Consider the following 18,615-nt stretch of genomic DNA (forward strand, 5'->3'; position numbering starts at 1 on the left):
AAGACCGGATTCTATTATTATTATCATTATCCTTCATTTATTTATTATTAGCCAGTCTTGTATTATTTACTATGTTAGTTCCCAATTGTAAAGCACGTTTGCAGAGGCGGAACAGTGCATCACACTATAGCCTCCTGGGTCCCTTGTTCTGCTGTTAGATAAACAGAGCTGGGGGTTCTATTAACCATGCACAGTCTGGACCATGTGGCCACTTCTCATTCGCAGCGCAGGTGACTTGAAACCTTCTGCTCTTTTGAGAGCGTAGCGGGGATCTCAGGCAATGGTCCTGGGCATCAGATATGGAATCTTGGTTCAGGAGAGGGTTGTGGGATTGCTGGGCTCCCCTTACCCCTGAGCCTTGTAGCAGCTGCATCCTTGCACCAGAGATAGTTGGGCTACTGTAAACTGGAGCATGTTGGTTCTATATTTAATAAAAGATGTATTACAAACAGAATGCTACAAGATTTGTCACCTGATAAGCAATCCTCCTGTTGCTGGTCTTGCTCTCATTTGTAGTAAGTCTAAGGCATGATACAAGCTACTGTATAACGGAACACTGTTTTTGCCCCGTGAATAAATGCTCCTTTGTTTCTATGTATTGAATCCTCCACAGATATTAGATGGTGTCTGTATCCTGCAATGATCATAGAGAGCACAGCGTGCTATATGCGTCACTGCTGGTGACACATATGAAATCTGCTGCGTTGTTCTGACTCATCCAACTTAAACACAGCAGCTGAGAGTGTAAGGAGTCTGGAACATCTGTGCTGGGCAGAAATTTGCTAGCAGGGTTACCAGCTCAGGCCATTTAAATAATGTCATGAAACTATGTGAAGAGTTGATAGAACAGGCAGCTTATACCTTTATTACTGTGCAGTCTTCCCTTCTGTATACTGTAATTCTAGTTTAGACAATTGACCGCTGTATTGTTATTGACTTGTATTATTCTGGCAGTTTAAGGCGTTCATGTATTTAGCACAATCCTCAGCTGCGGTTTTAGCACAGTAATGCCTATAGAATAGACCATTTGCTAATGTATTCCAGCAATGCATGAACACACACACAGAAATGTACTTGTGCAGTGATTTAACAGATTACAAGTATTATAGCCAAAAAAGAATGATGGAGAATGATGTAGTCCTGCAGTAGGGTTATTGTATGTTCATACTTTATCTGACAAACACCTGGGACTCCAGAGCAGGAAAATGATTACCTTTGTCTTGCTGTTTCCTTTTATCACCAACGCCCTGCAGTATTATTTGTACTTAGCAGTTCTGAATGTTATAGGTGAATTGTAATAACATGATCTGTTCCTATGACTATGTGGCCTCAGGTGTAAATGAATATGTGGTGCGTTAGAGATACATAACGTGATAAATCTGCTCTTTTGCTTTCTGTGTGCTCAGCGACAACTTTTTTTAAAATTTCATCAGAAAAAAAATGGGCAAATGTCTGTTACAAAATAATACTAATGATAACTTGTATTGCTACGCCAAAAGTGAAGTGTAACATACTGTAATAGGAAATGTTATAAGGATCACTTTCCGAATTTTCACAATTTCTTTATTAGGTTTATTAATTTATTTTAACATTTTACTTTGTAGAGAGTTAAAAGGGGACACGGTCATTAGGTCGACCACACTGTGGTCTACAGTCATTAGGTTGACTGCTATTGGTCGACATGGTTACTAGGTCGACATTGCCATTAGGTCGACATGAACAAGGTCTACATGGAAAAAGGTCGACGAGTTTTTCACCTTTTTTTTCATTTTTTGAACTTTTTCATGCTTTATGATCCACGTGGACTATGATTAGGAATAGTAACGCAAGGGGACAGGGTGCACTAATTGGGGTTCCCCGTCACTTTATGAAGAAAACAACACCAAAAAAAGTAAAAAAAAACTTTTGTCCGTGTCGAGCTTGTTCATGACCATATCGACCTAGTGACCATGTCGACCTAATGCATATTAGCAAATCGTGGTCGACCTAATTACTGTTGACCTAAATGTGGTCGACCTAATGACCCATACCCGTTAAAAGTATATCATAAGGGCCCTACACACTTGCCGATATGTGCGGCCGATATGATATGAACGATCTCGTTTAGTAATGACCGTTAAATCGTTCATATCGCTCAGTGTGTATGCACCAATGATGAATGATGCACGTCCCGCGGTCGTTCACCTTTTGGTTTTCCCTCATTCTGCATAGCAAGCCAATTTGGACGATGGTCGTTAATCATTGAAATCGATTGTCTAAATCGGAAATATCGGCAAGTGCGTAGGGCCCTTAACTTTGTCTACTTCAAATAGAGGAGGAATTAAAAATGCATATACTAATATTATTATTATTATTATTATTATTATTATTATATATGATCCTTCTCTGAATGTCCAGATAGTAATCACATTTTTCTACTTACATTTTAAAAACCTTTGAAAAGACATATTCTATATATTAAGCAAATGAGCCTCTGTTTATTTTGTTTTTTTATACTTTTATTAGGACCCTATAAATCTCTCTTGTTACGGCTTTAGGTATTCTTTATAACATGCAGTCTCCCCACATGTACATTTACCAGGTGTAGTAACAGGCCATCAGCAAACACTTGTGATTTCCTCAGTAAAATGCATCGGTTAGCATAGCTAGTTAATATAATATTTACAGGAACGGCTACACAACCTTCTTTTGCAAACAAACATATTTAAATCCCACCACAAGATACACTTACAAGTGAAACTGTGTTGTTACTGTGTATCGACTAAAGCTTGATTATTTTTAGGCTCAGCAGCACACACATAGTTGGGGCTGAGATCCCAGCTAATGGGCAGTAGCAAAGGTCCAGCTACAGTAACAGGACTAACAATGAATTGCGTCCATTTTGAAACCCAAAGGACAGGTCTAGTTTATATGTTCTGTCCCTGCATAGCACATTCAGGGGGGATGTAGTTATGTGACCAGCGGTCAGGAGACCACCGGTCACAACACCTCCTCCTACATCCCCAGCCCCTGAGAATACCGACAGTCGGCATGCCGATTGGCAGGGTCTATTCCCACTCGTGGGTGTCCACGACACCCATAGAGTGGGGGGAATAGAACCTGTGGCGAGCGCAGCGAAGCCAGCAAGGGGCTTGTTGTGCTCTCCCCCTAGCCCCTCTGGCTTACCACTGCCGGAATACCGGCTGAGGTATGCTGAGCAGAAGTCTCCTGCCCGCCGGTCACACATAACCAACCCATTCAGGGCATGAATAAGACATGGACATAGCTACATCTGCGCCTACATTTGTACTGCCAGTGGTAATATGCCAATGTTAGTAAAAGCTTTCCCCCTGTGCAGATGCCTGCACCATGAGTGAGTCCTGAGACGCCCACTTTATGTGCTCCTGTGGCTCCACACAGTCCATCATCGGTGCACCATTGCATCCAGCATCTGTCACAGGTACAGTGTCTCCATCTGAACCTGCCCTCTGTTGCTGCGGTACTGCGTCTGAGAATTCAGGCCACTTGCAGTGATACGCATGCGACTCTACCATTACCCATCCATTAGATTGCCCTTTTTTCTGTCTACCTCCTAGACACCACCCAGGAACCATCATAGTTTTAGCTTGCCATTGCTAATGCCAGCGATCCCATTCAGTCACGGATACACATGTGCCGTAAGAGATTTCAGGACTTTTCCTGCATGCGAATAATACAGCCATCTCTAAATCAGGTCTATTGCAGCAACTCAGGTGCGGATTGCAAGCAGTCAAAGATGTTGTAAGTAAATAATAACAATAGTCAAAGAAGCCAACTCAGTGACAGATCACAAACAATATAAATAAATATTGCTAATAGCACTAATCCAGTAATTACTTCTACACTGTACATCGGACAATGATTATGGAAAAGCAGTGGTCATGCCAATATAAACCTTTCATGCGTTTTTTTGCAGGTAAACGGATAAAACTCTTTTTTTGGATAGTTACTGCTTACTCCTAACAGTGAACTCATCTTTTATACATCGCTGTGCCTGGCCGTCTCTGATAGCAGCGCCTCCGTACACAACAGCGTGCATACAGGCAGGCTAACACATGCTCCGTAGGGGTTTAAAAAAAAAAATGTGTGAATGCACAGTCACAAATAATCGCTCATCTGGGCAATCATCGGCATCACCTGCAGTTAGCGTCCACCTCTGAACCAGGGGGAGGTAGCCCTTTGATAAAGCTGCCTGGAGCATTGAAACGTGTTGAACCATAGACCCAGTCAGTGGACAGATCTAACCAGTGCCAGATTCACCACATTCATTACTGGAAGGAGAACTTCTTTTGCTATCCCCTCCAGTCCTCTCTTGTGGACCAGGATTCCTCCAACACCAACACCATCGTTCCCAGAGCTCGCCATCACCCTCCTTGCAGAGCCAGAAGACAGGTGAGTAGAAGATGATCAGAAGACTTCAGTGACGGCTTTGAGGTACCGCACAGTGGCAGCGCTGCGCGCCATGCTCCCACACACAGTGGCACTACAGGGTGCAGGGCGCGGGGGGGCGCCCTGGGCAGCATTAAAAACCTCATATAAGACTGGAAAGGTGGCTTTTAAGTGCCAAGGCACTAAATCCGAACCCCCGCCAGTATAAATATTTAATAAAATAGCGGGGCTGAAGCACGCCACTAAGGGCTTTGTATAAAGGTTTTCAGAACCGGGATAAGCGCTTGGTTGTGGGCTGGCAAACTCCCTCTGTGTTTCTCTGACAGACTTTACTGTGGGTCTGTGCCCTATATGCCCAGTGTGTCTGTGGGTGTCGGTATATGTGTGTCGGCATGTCTGAGGCCTCTTCTCAGGAGGAGGCTGGATTAGGGACAGAAACGGCTGTGGGAGTGACCCTGTCGGCACCGCCGACTCCTGATTGGGTAAATGTTTTTGGTGCTTTGAATGCAAATGTGGCTCTATTAAATAAGAGATTGGATAAATCTGAGTCTCAGAACCAGGCATGGAAAAAAATCCATGGAGGATGTTTTGTCACAGGTCCAGAACCCCTCAGGGTCGCAAAAGCGTTAATTTACCCAGATAGCAGATACAGATACCGACACAGACTGACTCCAGTATCGACTATAGTGATGCCAGATTAAATCCTAAACTGGCTAAGAGCATTCAGTACAGGATTGTGGCGATAAAAGACGTGTTACATATCACGGAGGATCCTGCTGTTCCTGATACAAGGGTCTGTATGTATACAGTATGTCTCGATCCGGGTAATTTCTTGTCAGTACTTACCTTCTAAATGCCTCCTGATACTGTCCCAGCGTTCCAAGCCCGGATTCCATCTGTGCTGTCTGCCATTGTCTCAGGTCTCCTCACTGTGATTCTGGCAGCATCAGGTTTAAGTTTCACATGCAGGTTACAAACAGACTTTCCCTTCAAAAGCTAACATGGGCGCAGCCATGTTTTCCTAATCACATGTTACCTTTCAGCTATCAGCTGCACTCAGCTCTCAGCCTGATTACCCAGCAGCTGCACTCTGGTCTCTGGTTAATTGCCCAGCCAATACCTGCTTCCCAGCAGGTATAAATATCCTGTTCCTGGGCTGGGAAGATTGTCAGTGCTTCAATGGTCATCCCAGTGATAGCAGTCCCTCCTGTTTGTGTTGATTGCCGTCTGCAAAACTCCACTAGAGACTGGCACCAATTCCTATCCTCACTGTGCAGCCTGACTCCGCAGTATCCTAATATTGCACCCTGCGTTTGAACAGATTACTTGCACACCGGCTCTCAGCATTCCAGCTTCCAGCGGTGCCCTGTCTCAGTATTAGTAATCTGCGCACTCAAGCATCTCCAACATATTCTTCGCTCTCAAGCTACATTAGTGCGCTCCTGCACTTACCACTCAGCTCTCCTGTTAGACCAGTCCCATCTGGTAACACCCGGCAGTTTACAGTCACCAGCTTCCGCTTTCCATCTGCTACCTAATGCATAGGTGTTGGTAAGGACATACCATCTCCAAGTCCTTAAAGACTGTTCCTTCGTTATACCACACCTAAAGACTGCCTGTATGCACTCCTGAGAACTGTGACTTATATTCAGTGATCATATTGCCAACTGCCGACATATACATGTGAGCTGAGCTTCAATAAACCTTTTAAACTTATCCTCTGTTGTCGTGGTCACGCCTTCGGGCCTGGTGCTGCAGGTCCACACATATGTCTAGGGGTCCTATCTCACCACCCAAGTTTACATACACCTCAGCCAATACAACTGAGGCTTCCCACAGCCGACACCAACCCTCAGTTGTGACAGTATAAAGGAAAGAAACCTGAGGTAACGTTTCCTCCCTCTCATGAACTGAACTCGCTTTTTGAAAAGGTTTGGGAAAATCCTGACAAGAAGTTTGATTCCCAAGAGAATTCCGGTGGCATATCCGTTCCTCTCTGGGGATAGGGAAAAGAAGGGAGTCACCCCCCCCCCCCCCCCCCCCCCACTGTTGACAAGGCTCTGTCACAACTGTCCAAAAAGGTGGCGCTTCCGTCCCCTGACACGGCAGCCCTAAAAGAACCTGCGGATCGTAAGCAGGAAAATACATTGAAATCCATTTATGTCACTACAGGTACGCTGCTCAGACCTGCCGTTGCTTCGGCATGGGTGAGTTGCGCTATTGAAAAGTGGGCAGATAACTTGTCATCTGAGATAGATACCCTGGATAGGGATAGCATTCTTTTGACACTGGGTTATATCAAGGACACTGCAGCCTACCTAAAGGAAGCTGCGAGAGACATTGGCCTTTTGGGATCAAGGGCCAATGCCATGGCAGGTTCAGCTAGAAGAGCATTGTGGATTCATCAATGGAATGCTGATGCTGACTCTAAGAAGGCTATGGAGTCTCTGCCGTATAAAGGTGTGGTCTTGTTTGGTGACGGCCTCGCTGACCTGGTATCTACGGCTATCGCGGGTAAGTCATCATTTTTACCCTATGTTCCTGCACAACAAAAGAAAACGCACCACTAACAGAGGCAGTCTTTTCGGCCCAATAAATGCAAAAAAGGACGAGGGTCTTCCTTCCTTGCTTCTAGAGGAAGAGGAAAGGGAAAAAGGTCACTGCGGCTTCTGCCAAATTCACCGCATGACGTTGGGACTCCCCTGTGGGAGTCCGCACCGGTGGGGGCACGTCTCCAACTCTTCAGTCAGTTCTGGGTTCATTCGGCCCTAGACCCATGGGTGTTAGAAATAGTGACCCAAGGGTACAAACTGGAGTTTCAAGACGTTCCCCCTCGGCGATTTTTGAAATCAGCCTTACCAGCTTCTCTTCTGGACAGGGAAGTAGTATGCGATGCGATACAAAAGCTGTGTCAAAATCAAGTAATTGTCAAGGTGCCCCCGTCACAACAGGGAGAAGGTTTTTATTCGAGCCTCTTCGTGGTCCCGAAGCCGGGCGGCTCGGTCAGACCAATTCTGAACCTAAAATCCCTCAATTTCTATCTGAGAAAATTCAAATTCAAGATGGAATCTCTCCGAGCAGTGATCTCCAGTCTGGAGGAAGGGGATTTTATGGTGTCGGTTGACATAAAGGATGCCTACTTGCACGTCCCCATATATCCTCCACATCAGGCTTACCTGAGGTTTGCGATTCAGGATTGTCATTACCAATTTCAGACGTTGCCGTTCGGTCTATCCACGGCTCCGAGGATTTTCACCAAAGTTATGGCGGAAATTATGTAGTCACAATTATCCCGTACTTGGACGATCTCCTGATAAAGGCAAGATCCAGGGACCGATTACTGCAGAGCATTACAATTTCCCTGAGAATTCTGCAACAACATGGTTGGCTCCTGAACTTGCCAAAGTCACAGTTGAGTCCGACGAAACGACTGTCGTTTTTGGGAATGATTCTGGACACAGAATTACAGAGCGTTTTTCTTCCAGAAGAGAAGGCTCTGGAAATCAGTCTGGTCAAACAAATTTTGAAGCCGGCGACAGTGTCAATCCATCAATGCACTCAATTGCTGGGGAAGATGGTGGCGGCCTACGAGGCCATTCAGTTGGCAGGTTCCATGCCAGAGTGTTTCAGTGGGATCTGTTGGACAAGTGGTCCGGGTCCCATCTGCACATGCATCGACAGATAATCCTGTCTTCCAAGACCAGAATTTCACTCCTGTGGTGGCTGCACAGCTCTCACCTCCTAGAGGGGCGCAGGTTCGGGATCCAGGACTGGATCCTGCGAACCACGGATGCGAGTCTCCGAGGCCGGGGTGCAGTCACACAGGGGGAAACATTTCCAGGGAAAGTGGTCAAGCCAAGAAGCTTGTCTACACATAAACATTCTGGAATTAAGGGCCATTTACAACGGCCTTCTACAAGCGGAACATCTTCTTCGCGATCTGCCCATCTTGATTCAGTCGGACAACATAACAGCAGTGGCGTGCATAAACCGCCAGGGCGGAATGAAGAGCAGAGCGGCAATGGCAGAGGCCACAAAAGTTTTCCGCTGGGCGGAAAGACATGTAAGCGCTCTGTCAGCCGTCTTCATTCCAGGTGTGGACAACTGGGAAGCAGACTTCCTCAGCAGACATGATCTCCATCCAGGAGAGTGGGGTCTTCATCACGAGGTCTTTGCAGAAGTGACAAGTCGTTGGGGAATTCCTCAAATAGACATGATGGCGTCTCGCATCAGCAAGAAACTTACGAGATATTGTTCCAGGTCAAGGGACCGTCAAGCAATAGCGGTGGACGCCCTAGTGACACCGTGGGTGTTTCAGTCTGTATATGTGTTCCCTCCAATTCCACTCATTCCAAAAGTGATAAAGATCATAAGAAGAACAAGGGTTCATGCAATACTCATTGTTCCAGACTGGCCAAGGAGGGCCTGGTATCCAGATCTTCAGGAATTGCTCATAGGAGATCCCTGGATCTGTTACAGCAGGGGCCGTGCGTGTACCAAGACTTACCGCGGCTTCGTTTGACAGCTTGGAGGTTGAACGCCGGATCCTAGCCCAAAAGTTATTCCCAGTGAAGTCATTCCAACACTTCTTCAGGCTAGAAAAGAAGTAACGGCGAAGCATTATTACCGTATTTGGAGAAAATATGTGTCTTGGTGTGAATCCAAGAAGGCTCCTACGGAAGAATTTTAGCTGGGACGTTTTCTCAATTTTCTGCAAGCAGGTGTGGATGCGGATCTAAAGTTAGGCTCAATTAAAGTACAAATTTCGGCCTTGTCAATTTTCTTTCAAAAAGAATTGGCCTCCCTTCCGGAAGTTCAGACTTTCGTTAAAGGCGTGCTGCACATCCAACCTCCCTTTGTGCCTCCTGTGGCACCATGGGATCTTAACGTGGTGTTGCAGTTCCTGCAATCTCATTGGTTTGAACCTTTACGTAAGGTTGAGTTGAAATTCGTCACTTGGAAAGTGATCATGCTGTTGGCCTTGGCCTCTGAAAGGCGGGTGTCTGAATTGGCGGCTTTATCTCACAAGAGCCCCTATTTGATATTCCATGAAGATAGAGCGGAGTTGAGAATTCGTCAGCAATTTCTGCCAAAAGTGGTGTCATCGTTTCACATGAACCATCCTATTGTGGTGTCAGTGGCTACTGACACCTTAGCGGAATCGAAGTCTCTGGATGTGGTTAGAGCTTTGAAAATTTATGTAGCCAGAACGGCTCAGATTAGAAAAACGGAGGCTGTTTGTCCTGTATGATCCCAACAAGATTGGGGCTCCTGCTTCCAAGCAGACTATTGCACGCTGGATCTGTAATACGATTCAGCAAGCTCATTCTACGGCTGGATTGCAGTTACCGAAATCGGTGAAGGCCCATTCTACCAGAAAGGTGGGATCATCCTGGGCGGCTGCCCGGGGGGGTCTCGGCATTATAGCTTTGCCGAGCAGCTACTTGGTCGGGTTCAAACACTTTTGCAAAGTTTTACAAGTTTGATACCCTGGCTAAGGAGGACCTCTTGTTTGGTCAATCGGTGCTGCAGAGTCATCCGCACTCTCCTGCCCGTTCTTGAGCTTTGGTATAAACCCCATGGTTCTTGAAGTGTCCCCAGCATCCTCTAGGACTTAGGAGAAAATAGGATTTTAATACCTACCGTTAAATCCTTTTCTCTTAGACCGTAGAGGATGCTGGGCGCCCGTCCCAGTGCATACTGTATCTGCAGTTATTGGTTATGGTTACACATGTGTTGTGTTGCGGTTATAGTCAGCCTGTTGCTGTCGTTATTCATGCCGTTGTATGCATTGGGTTGAATGCCATGTTGTACGGCATGTTTGAGGTGTGAGCTGGTATGTATCTCACCTTAGTTAAATCAAAATAAATCCTTTTTCCTCAAAATGTCTGTCTACCTGTGCACAGTTCCTATAACTGGAGCCTGGAGGAGGGGCATAGAGGGAGGAGCCAGTTCACACCCCTTTTAAAGTCTTAAAGTGCCCATGTCTCCTGCGGATCCCGTCTATACCCCATGGATCTTGAAGTGTCCCCAGCATCCTCTACGCACTAAGCGAAAAGGATTTACTGGTAGGTATTAAAATCCTATTTTTTCTGTTTACTCACAATAAGAGGGATTGACTACTCCTCATACATCACAGCTGCTAGGAGAAACAGCAAATTAACAGCGCCTGATTATATGTCTTGTATATCTTTTTCTTGGCTGTAGTCATGTGATTCCACCGGTCACTATACTGAAGCAAGGCCCTCAGTGTCACTTGTACCGATAAAGCTCAACCCCTGCAAGTTTATTTTTCCCATCACACTTCCACATCCCACAGGTGGCTTAGGATAGTACTGTAAGCACATATGGATTATTTTGCACATATTAGGCCTCATAGAGACAATTTGGCCTTGCCGTAATGTTTCTGGATCACTTCAGTAAGACAGCCATTGGAGATCTGCGCATGAGTCAGGTGACTAGTCGCACATGTGTTTCCAATGGAACTGATTAATTACATATTTCAAATAGAAAAATAATTAATGAAAAAAGTTTTAGAGTATTCTGATGGTGTAAGAGGCTTTATTTAAATAATACAGCATTTTATCATCTAATGTCTTCCACTATCGCCATCCCGAGTTGGTGATAAAAGAAGACATACTGCAGCGGTATTTTAGATAGAACCAGGCTGTGTATTAGAAAGCTTTCTCTGTTATTTCTTTCTCCAGCAGGGTCCTCCGCAGGTGACGACCCTTTGATACATAGGGAGGTGCTCTATCTCCGTCGAAACCTCTTTTCACCAGAGTTAGTTGATTTAATAACTAGAGCCCTTAGTATTGGTATAAATCACTTCTCCCATCCCACCCATCACTGACTTACTGAGTGTAATTCAAATGTTTGAAAAGTCGGTTGGGTGTCTGTTTTTTTCCTGTGTATTAGATAGGAAAAAACAGACTCCCAACTCATTTTGAGATTGTGCCCATCTGTAACTAGAAAACAGGTAATCCCAGTTTCAGCGTCACTCTGTTATTTTTCTAGGGAATACTTGTTCTACCTTCATACTTGCAAGGCTCGGAAAAATGTCACTTGCTCTGCTTCCAAAATTCAGCTTTCACACCCCACTACATGCTATGATGAAGAACTCTCCAACTCCTTTCTCACTGAGCATTACACACACTTCTAATTCTTCGGAGAACGAAATGACAGGCATAGGAATGGAGAGAGTTAAACCTCCTGTGATGGGTGTGGACCAAATTGTTATGAAAAGTACAGCCAATGATAGATAGGGGAGGGATCAGCATATATAGGGATGTATAGGTCATCTAGGAGTCTCTCTCTTTTAGTTTGCCTTCCCGCCCTCCCACCCCATTAGGTAGATGTTTTGGCGCGGAGTGTCTTGGCTTTGGGTTGTTAGTTGTGGTTTCTCGTTGGCTATTTGTTGGCGGAAAAGAACGGCAGGTTCTAGTTTGACTTGTTAGTCACAGTTTTTACAGTATTGATGTGGTTTAGGTGCACTCACCTCCATTGACTTTTAAGGCCGCTAGATCACCCAACAGGGGGCAGCGTCATCACCCATCAGGGTGGGTAGTCAGCGTGGAGGTCTGAGTCGGGCACCTATTACCTATGTATGGTTTGTGGTAGATTAGGATTGTTTGGGTTTTTAATGTTTCTGAGGTCATCTTCAGTGGGTTATAGCCGTTCTTTTTTCTGCCACCATATTTCGGTTGATTCAGCATGTTAACTTAATATTTACAGGTTTTTTCTAATGGTTAGGGTACAATAAATAGCTAACAATTTTCTGCCAAATTCAAGTCTCCGTGTCATTATTTCTTGGTATTTAAGGTATAGAATGTTTTACTTTTAGAATGGAGGTCCACACATTATCATTAGGAGGTTTATTATTATAATCATTTTGATTTTATTTTTTGTCGACTTTCAATATTTTCTAATAATAATACTTTTTAATGTTTAGGGTCTTTGTCCTTTTTTTCTTTTTGTGCTATAACACTTTAGTTGGTTGGCTTTATAAATAATCATTTGCAGACGTAACTGCGATTTTAAGGACAGTCCCGGACCTCCTCATGTGTATGTTTCATGATCTGCAATTGTCTGATTTGATATTTTTCATGACTATACTTATAAATATGACATTCGACCTACTTGTACAGTAGCTTCCTAGCCTGTGTAAATGTGCCCATGTGGTTCCTTATTTGATTTAGGGGGTAGTTTAGTCTGTTAAATATAACTCCAAATAAATTACATGTTTACGTGAATGATTATATAACATAAAATGTAGAACTCAATTCTTACATTAGGATATTGTGGCTAATTCAGACCTGATCGCTAGGCTGCGTTTTCGTACAGCGGGCTATCAGGTCTAAACTGCGCAGGAAGAAGGCGTTTGTGGGTGTCAACTGACCGTTTTCTGGGAGTTTTTGGAAAAATGCAGGCGTGTTCAAGTGTTTGCAGGGAGGGTTCATGATATCAATTCCGGTCCCGGACACGCTGAAGTAATCGCAGCGGCTGCGTTAGTCCTGGGCTGCGCAGAGACTGCACAAAATCTGTTTTGGTAATGTCAAATATTACCTTAAAACATAAAGCTATACACTATTACCGTGGAGCCGCTATGGCCGCTAGACTTATTACACACACTACCGACTAAGTACGCTATTTGCGCACTGAGTACCGTATGGATACGCACTTAGCGTATCAGACGCTGTGCCGTGGGCGCGACGCACGAGCAGCACGTACGCACACGGATTCACGCTCCGTACTAAGCACGCTATTGGCGTACTGAGTACCGTATTGATACGCTCTTAGCGTATCGGACGCCGTGCCGTGGGTACAACGTACACGCGGCGCGGACGCACACAGTGATATACAGTAAACCTTAAGTAATGAAACCGTGTAAGGGTGTGCTTATACTTTAAACCTTTAGCAGTATAGTACTGCAATGATGTAATACCTTAAAACCTTAACAATGCATATACACCTTATAGCGATTGAGACGCTAAGAAAGCCCTTTGCAGGAAAGTGAAAACACAACACCGGTTTGTGGTAAACCACTGGGCTCTAACACCGCAGCGGATTATTCAGAGAAAAGGGGTAAACAGATACAAGTTATACACTACAGGCTAACAAAGAAATCTAAACAGAATAATAGAGAATAATGGCTATAGAGAGTATACATACGTGGGGAATCGTTCGCAAGCGCGTCCTGTACCAGTCCTCAGCTATCAGGGAGAAAGCCTTCAGAGTCTGTGTCCGGCCAGGCAACAGTGGTCTTTTTATACACAACATGCATATACAATACAATGGTCCCTGTAATCTCATTGTTCATTGGACACAGGGATGTGTCCCTACATTACAGCAAAGGTCATAGGTGGATTTGAACAGGTAGGCGATGTCCTTCCCCAACTGCTCTGGTGGGAGGTATCCTCTGGATTCCCGCCCGCCGCATGTGTAATTTACAGCAAATACAGTTAATGTTCATAATCTACTTTTGTACATAACTATACGCAGGAGCAAGCGATCTTTTCCTAGCTAACACCGGAATGTTACCCTAAAAATACCCTACAGCTGGATACCAGACATCACCTACCAACCTTTGTCTGACCCTTCCTATCATGCAAAGACGAATCTCTCTGTCCAGGAACTGTTTGAACTAACATTACTCGCTGACATGATCTAAGGGAACTATATCTACAAAATGCACTATTTGGGTTAAATATGCTACGTTCGAGTCGCACGCTACACGCTCACAAACTCCGCCGTAAATACACATATCATGCGCACGAGTCGCCGGAGCGTCTCTTACGCAACTTGCGGGTATGTGTACGCACGGGGGACCGGGTGCACGAGCAGCGTGCATGTGCATGAGGGGTTAGTACAATGGATATGTATAACAATATTTTTCGACTTTGACAGTCGACCCTTTGGCAGTCAACAATAACTGCCACAATCTAAACATTTAAGCAGAAAAATATACAATACATATGAAATACCTATATATGATTGGGTGGAGGGAGGAGAGGAGTAGGCGAGAAATGTATGGCCTAGTGAGATAGTAAAAGCATGTATGTATGAACTTCATGTCTGGGGGGCATGTATCATCGTGCCGTACATGTTCTAGATAAGCTTCGAGGTATTGCGAAGTATACATTAAACCCTTCTTATCCCGTGTTAAGGGTCTGTAAGTGGGCCAACAAACACTACCGAGCTCTTTTCGGCTTCTTGTTCCAACAAATAGGGTGCACATTAGTTGATGATACATGGAGGGGGGAAAAACATGTGAATGCTAATATATGTACCTATGTCACCTGTCGACTATGTGTGTCACTACCTGAAGGTTGTAGAGATGAAGATAAGAAACATCACAAATACATTCATATGATAATGTGTGCAATTGTCCTTGGGTGTCTGTTGAAGTCTTGTCCGGATAGGTGTATCCTTGCTGTGGGTAGTAATCAAAGTCTTTCAAGTGTCCATAAAAAGTCTTTAAAGTCTCTAAAGTGTCTCTCAAAGTCTGTAGAAATGTCCATCAAAGGTCTGTAGTCTTCTCTATCAAAGTCTTTAGTCTTCTTCCGAATGGATGTCTTTTTGCCTTGGAGAAAAACAAAGGAGAAACGGGTGAAAGAAACGGACCGTGGAATCACGTCTTATCACAGCATTGTCTCAATTGATGGGTCATAAATTAAACCAGTTGTTGTAACAATACCCTCGCTCCTCAAACTCATCACTTTGGTACTGCGCTTGCACTGCATTAAAATCCGAACACATCTAAATCTCAAACCAATCATTATGACAACTCCCAGGATACAAAGGAGAAACTTTCCTACATTCACGATAACATTTTGAGCCCATTCTCCTAAACCTGAGAACCAATTGCGTGGGTTCAACCATGAAACCCAGCCGGTCAGTTCATTACTCACAGCAGTCAGGGTAAGGTTGTGTCTCCTTCGGAACTCCCACTTCAACTGCAAGATATCGTCCATCTATTGATCTATGACCTCGGTGGGGTCATCAGTGCTGTTTGTAATATACATACAGCATTTCACACCATACTGAGTTGCTAGGGTGACACAATACCCGCCTGTCACCGCTGTGATGTAATTAAGAACCATCCTGTGCTGGATCAGTTCCGTTTTGTAAGCTTGCAATTCCCTCCCATTATACCTGAAGGTGTCATCATACATCTCGGTGATATTGTCTATCAGGTTCGCTAGCGCATGTATATACCTAAAATTTATAATTCCTCTGGCGGTACGGGTGATATCTAGTGTGAGTAGGAATTGAATCCCGGTGGATTCGTGGATCAAATCAGAGGCTGCGTGCTCTGTCCTATCTATAAGGTGTCTCTTAACAATGTGTTCGTAATGAGTGTGAGTGTAAGGAGCTTGAGCATTGCGGTGAGCGTCTTTCATCTTATTATGGGTAATGGTCATTACTTCTGGCAACACTCTTCCAATGTAACACAATCCCTCTGAGTTTGGGGCAAGCCACTTATACGCCTTCCTCCCGCATATGAAATATGCATCATCGGGGAGAACATATGGGACAGAATATGACATCACCATATTGCAAACCTTCCAGGTGAAAAATCCTATCCCTAACTCTCTCATCTGTTCAGTACACGTATCAGGCTGTATGATATGCGCACAGTACCCTGGAGATACTTCTCCAACCCGCATGGTCCTACTTCCTAGAGTGTACCTATACCGAAAATATCTCCCACCGTCGGCTATTTGGCGTATAAGTTCTGGGTCTACGGGCATTCTATCGGCTCTGTGTGAAAAAGCCATGGTTTGGTTGTTCCATGTCACTTCCCAATTTCCCGGCTTTCGGGGATTGGAAATGTTAAAACATATTAAGGACCTATCTACATGATATTGGTGGAGCTTCAAACTAGGAGGCCTAGAAATATTAAATTTCTTGTCCACCGGTCCCCCACCCTTTAATTCAAGTACCTCATCTAGTGTTAAAGGGTACGGTACTAATCCTGACTTGCTCTGACCTTGAGGTACTTGTGAGCACACCCAGCATTCCGTTTGGTTTAAAACCTTACCCACTAATGAGTGATAGTCACCCAATGGATGACGGTCCATGTTGATATTAAGGCTGGACTGACATCTCTGGATGCACCCGTCCTCAACTATGTTTTCACAATTTCTACAGATACAATTCTCCTCAGCTAACAATCCTTCACAATGTCTCCTAGTTTCATGACTACTAGATCATTTTCTGATACTCGCCTTTGCTCGGTGACTGTGTTGCTCTTGGAATTCTACTAATCCGTCCTTGTCATCAGAACTCATTCCAGATCCTTTCTCGACCTCTCTGGTACTCTCACCGAAATAGACTGTTCTGGTCAACAACAGGGTCAACAGGAAAACCCGGAACGCAGTCTCTTGGGGTAAGTCCATCTTGCAGGAGGAGAAAGAAAGAGTGGTAATGGGAGGTAAAGAAAATAATAGAAGGGAAAGAAAACTGGTGCGACAACCGCCTCTGATCTTGTAGTTCTCTGTGCTCAGGTGCCGTGACAACAGTCCTGCCTCTCATCCTTCCCGGAACAGGCACTCCAGTGATATGGTTTCCTCTACACTCTGCTCTTTGTCACGGGCTTTCTCTGGGTCAGCGACCTTCTTACAGTGGGACGAGTGGACCCAAGTTTCTCTTTCAGCAACCTTCAATGCTGTCGTGCTGGTTAGTAAGACTTGGTACGGTCCTTCCCACCGGTCAATCAGGCAACCTGAGCGTAGAAAATTTCGAATCATTACATAATCCCCAGGTTCAATGTCATGACAATTACTGTCTGGCAGGTCAGGAATCACCAGCTTTAGATTGCTGTTTTGATTCCTCAACTGCTTGCTCATCTTAACCAAATATTTTACAGTTACTTCATTATTGCATTTCAAATCATCCTGGGGGTCAATCATTACATGGGGTTGTCGACCAAAAAGAATCTCAAAGGGTGATAGGTTAAGGGGGAGCCTGGGAGTGGTTCTGATGCTGTACAATACAAGTGGCAAAGCTTCTGGCCACAACAATCCAGTTTCAGCCATCACTTTGCTCAGCTTGTTCTTAATAGTGCTGTTTACTCTTTCCACTTTCGCACTCGCCTGTGGGCAGTACGGAGTATGCAGCTTACTATTTATTCCCATCAGTTTGCACATAACCTGAAAGACTTCACCTGTAAAATGGGTACCCCTATCACTTTAATTATCCTAGGGATACAATATCTGCACACAAATTCCTGCACAATTTTCTTTGCAGTAAACACAGCAGTATTTGTGGCAGCGGGGAACGCTTCAACCCAATTTGAAAACACATCAATACAAACCAGCACATACTTTAAATTTCTACAGGGTGGCAATTGTATGAAATCAATCTGTATTACCTGAAAAGGGCCGTCTGTTGGTGGGATATGGGATGGTTCTGTTGGTATTGACTTTCCAATATTCTTCCTCAAGCAGGTAAGGCATGTCATTGATCTTTTACCCGCATGAGAAGAGAATCCTGGCGCGCACCAGTAGGCTCTTACCAACTTGCACATACCCTCTTTGCCCAGATGAGTCAGACCATGTGCCGCCTCAGCTAAACTTGGAAGGCATGCTCTGGGAGCCACTGGCTTACCCTGTCCATCTGTCCAGAGTCCTGAGGACTCCTGGCCATATCCTTTTGACCTCCAGACTGCCTTTTCCTGTGGGGAACACAAATTTTGCATTTCACTCAATTTTTGTGTGTTGACTGTATTGAATACCATCAGTTGTGTGATGTCTGTATGGGGGTGCTGGCTGCTGATTTAGCAGCTTCGTCTGCCCGGCTGTTACCAAGTGACACTGGGTCTTGGCTGTATGTGTGGGCTTTACACTTGATAACAGGCACTCTGTCAGGTTCCTGTATCGCTGCTAGAAGTCTTTTAATGTGGGTCGCATGCGCCACGGGTGTGCCAGCTGCCGTCATGAAATTTCTGAGGCGCCATAGGACCCCGAAATCATGCACTACTCCAAAGGCATACCTAGAATCCGTGTAGATATTGGCTGACTTACCCTTAGCCAATTCACACGCTCTGGTTAGGGCGACCAACTCAGCAACTTGTGCTGAGTGAGGTGGGCCCAGGGGTTCCGCTTCTATGGTACCTTTGTCATCTACGACTGCGTATCCAGTACACAAGTCTCCCGAGTCCGTCTGTCTGTGGCAACTACCGTCAGTGTAAAAAGTAAAATCTAC

At 44.8% G+C, this 18,615-nt stretch overlaps 1 protein-coding gene across 7 annotated transcripts in view; it reads left to right on the forward strand.

Annotated features, from left to right (window-relative positions):
- ACSL6 (acyl-CoA synthetase long chain family member 6) overlaps nt 1-18,615 on the forward strand; it is a 415,322-nt gene that overhangs the window by 162,445 nt on the left and 234,262 nt on the right. The gene's annotated exons all lie outside the window — the stretch shown is intronic.

Source organism: Pseudophryne corroboree, chromosome 6 (genome assembly GCF_028390025.1).
Source record: "Pseudophryne corroboree isolate aPseCor3 chromosome 6, aPseCor3.hap2, whole genome shotgun sequence".
Classification (NCBI taxonomy): domain Eukaryota; kingdom Metazoa; phylum Chordata; class Amphibia; order Anura; family Myobatrachidae; genus Pseudophryne; species Pseudophryne corroboree.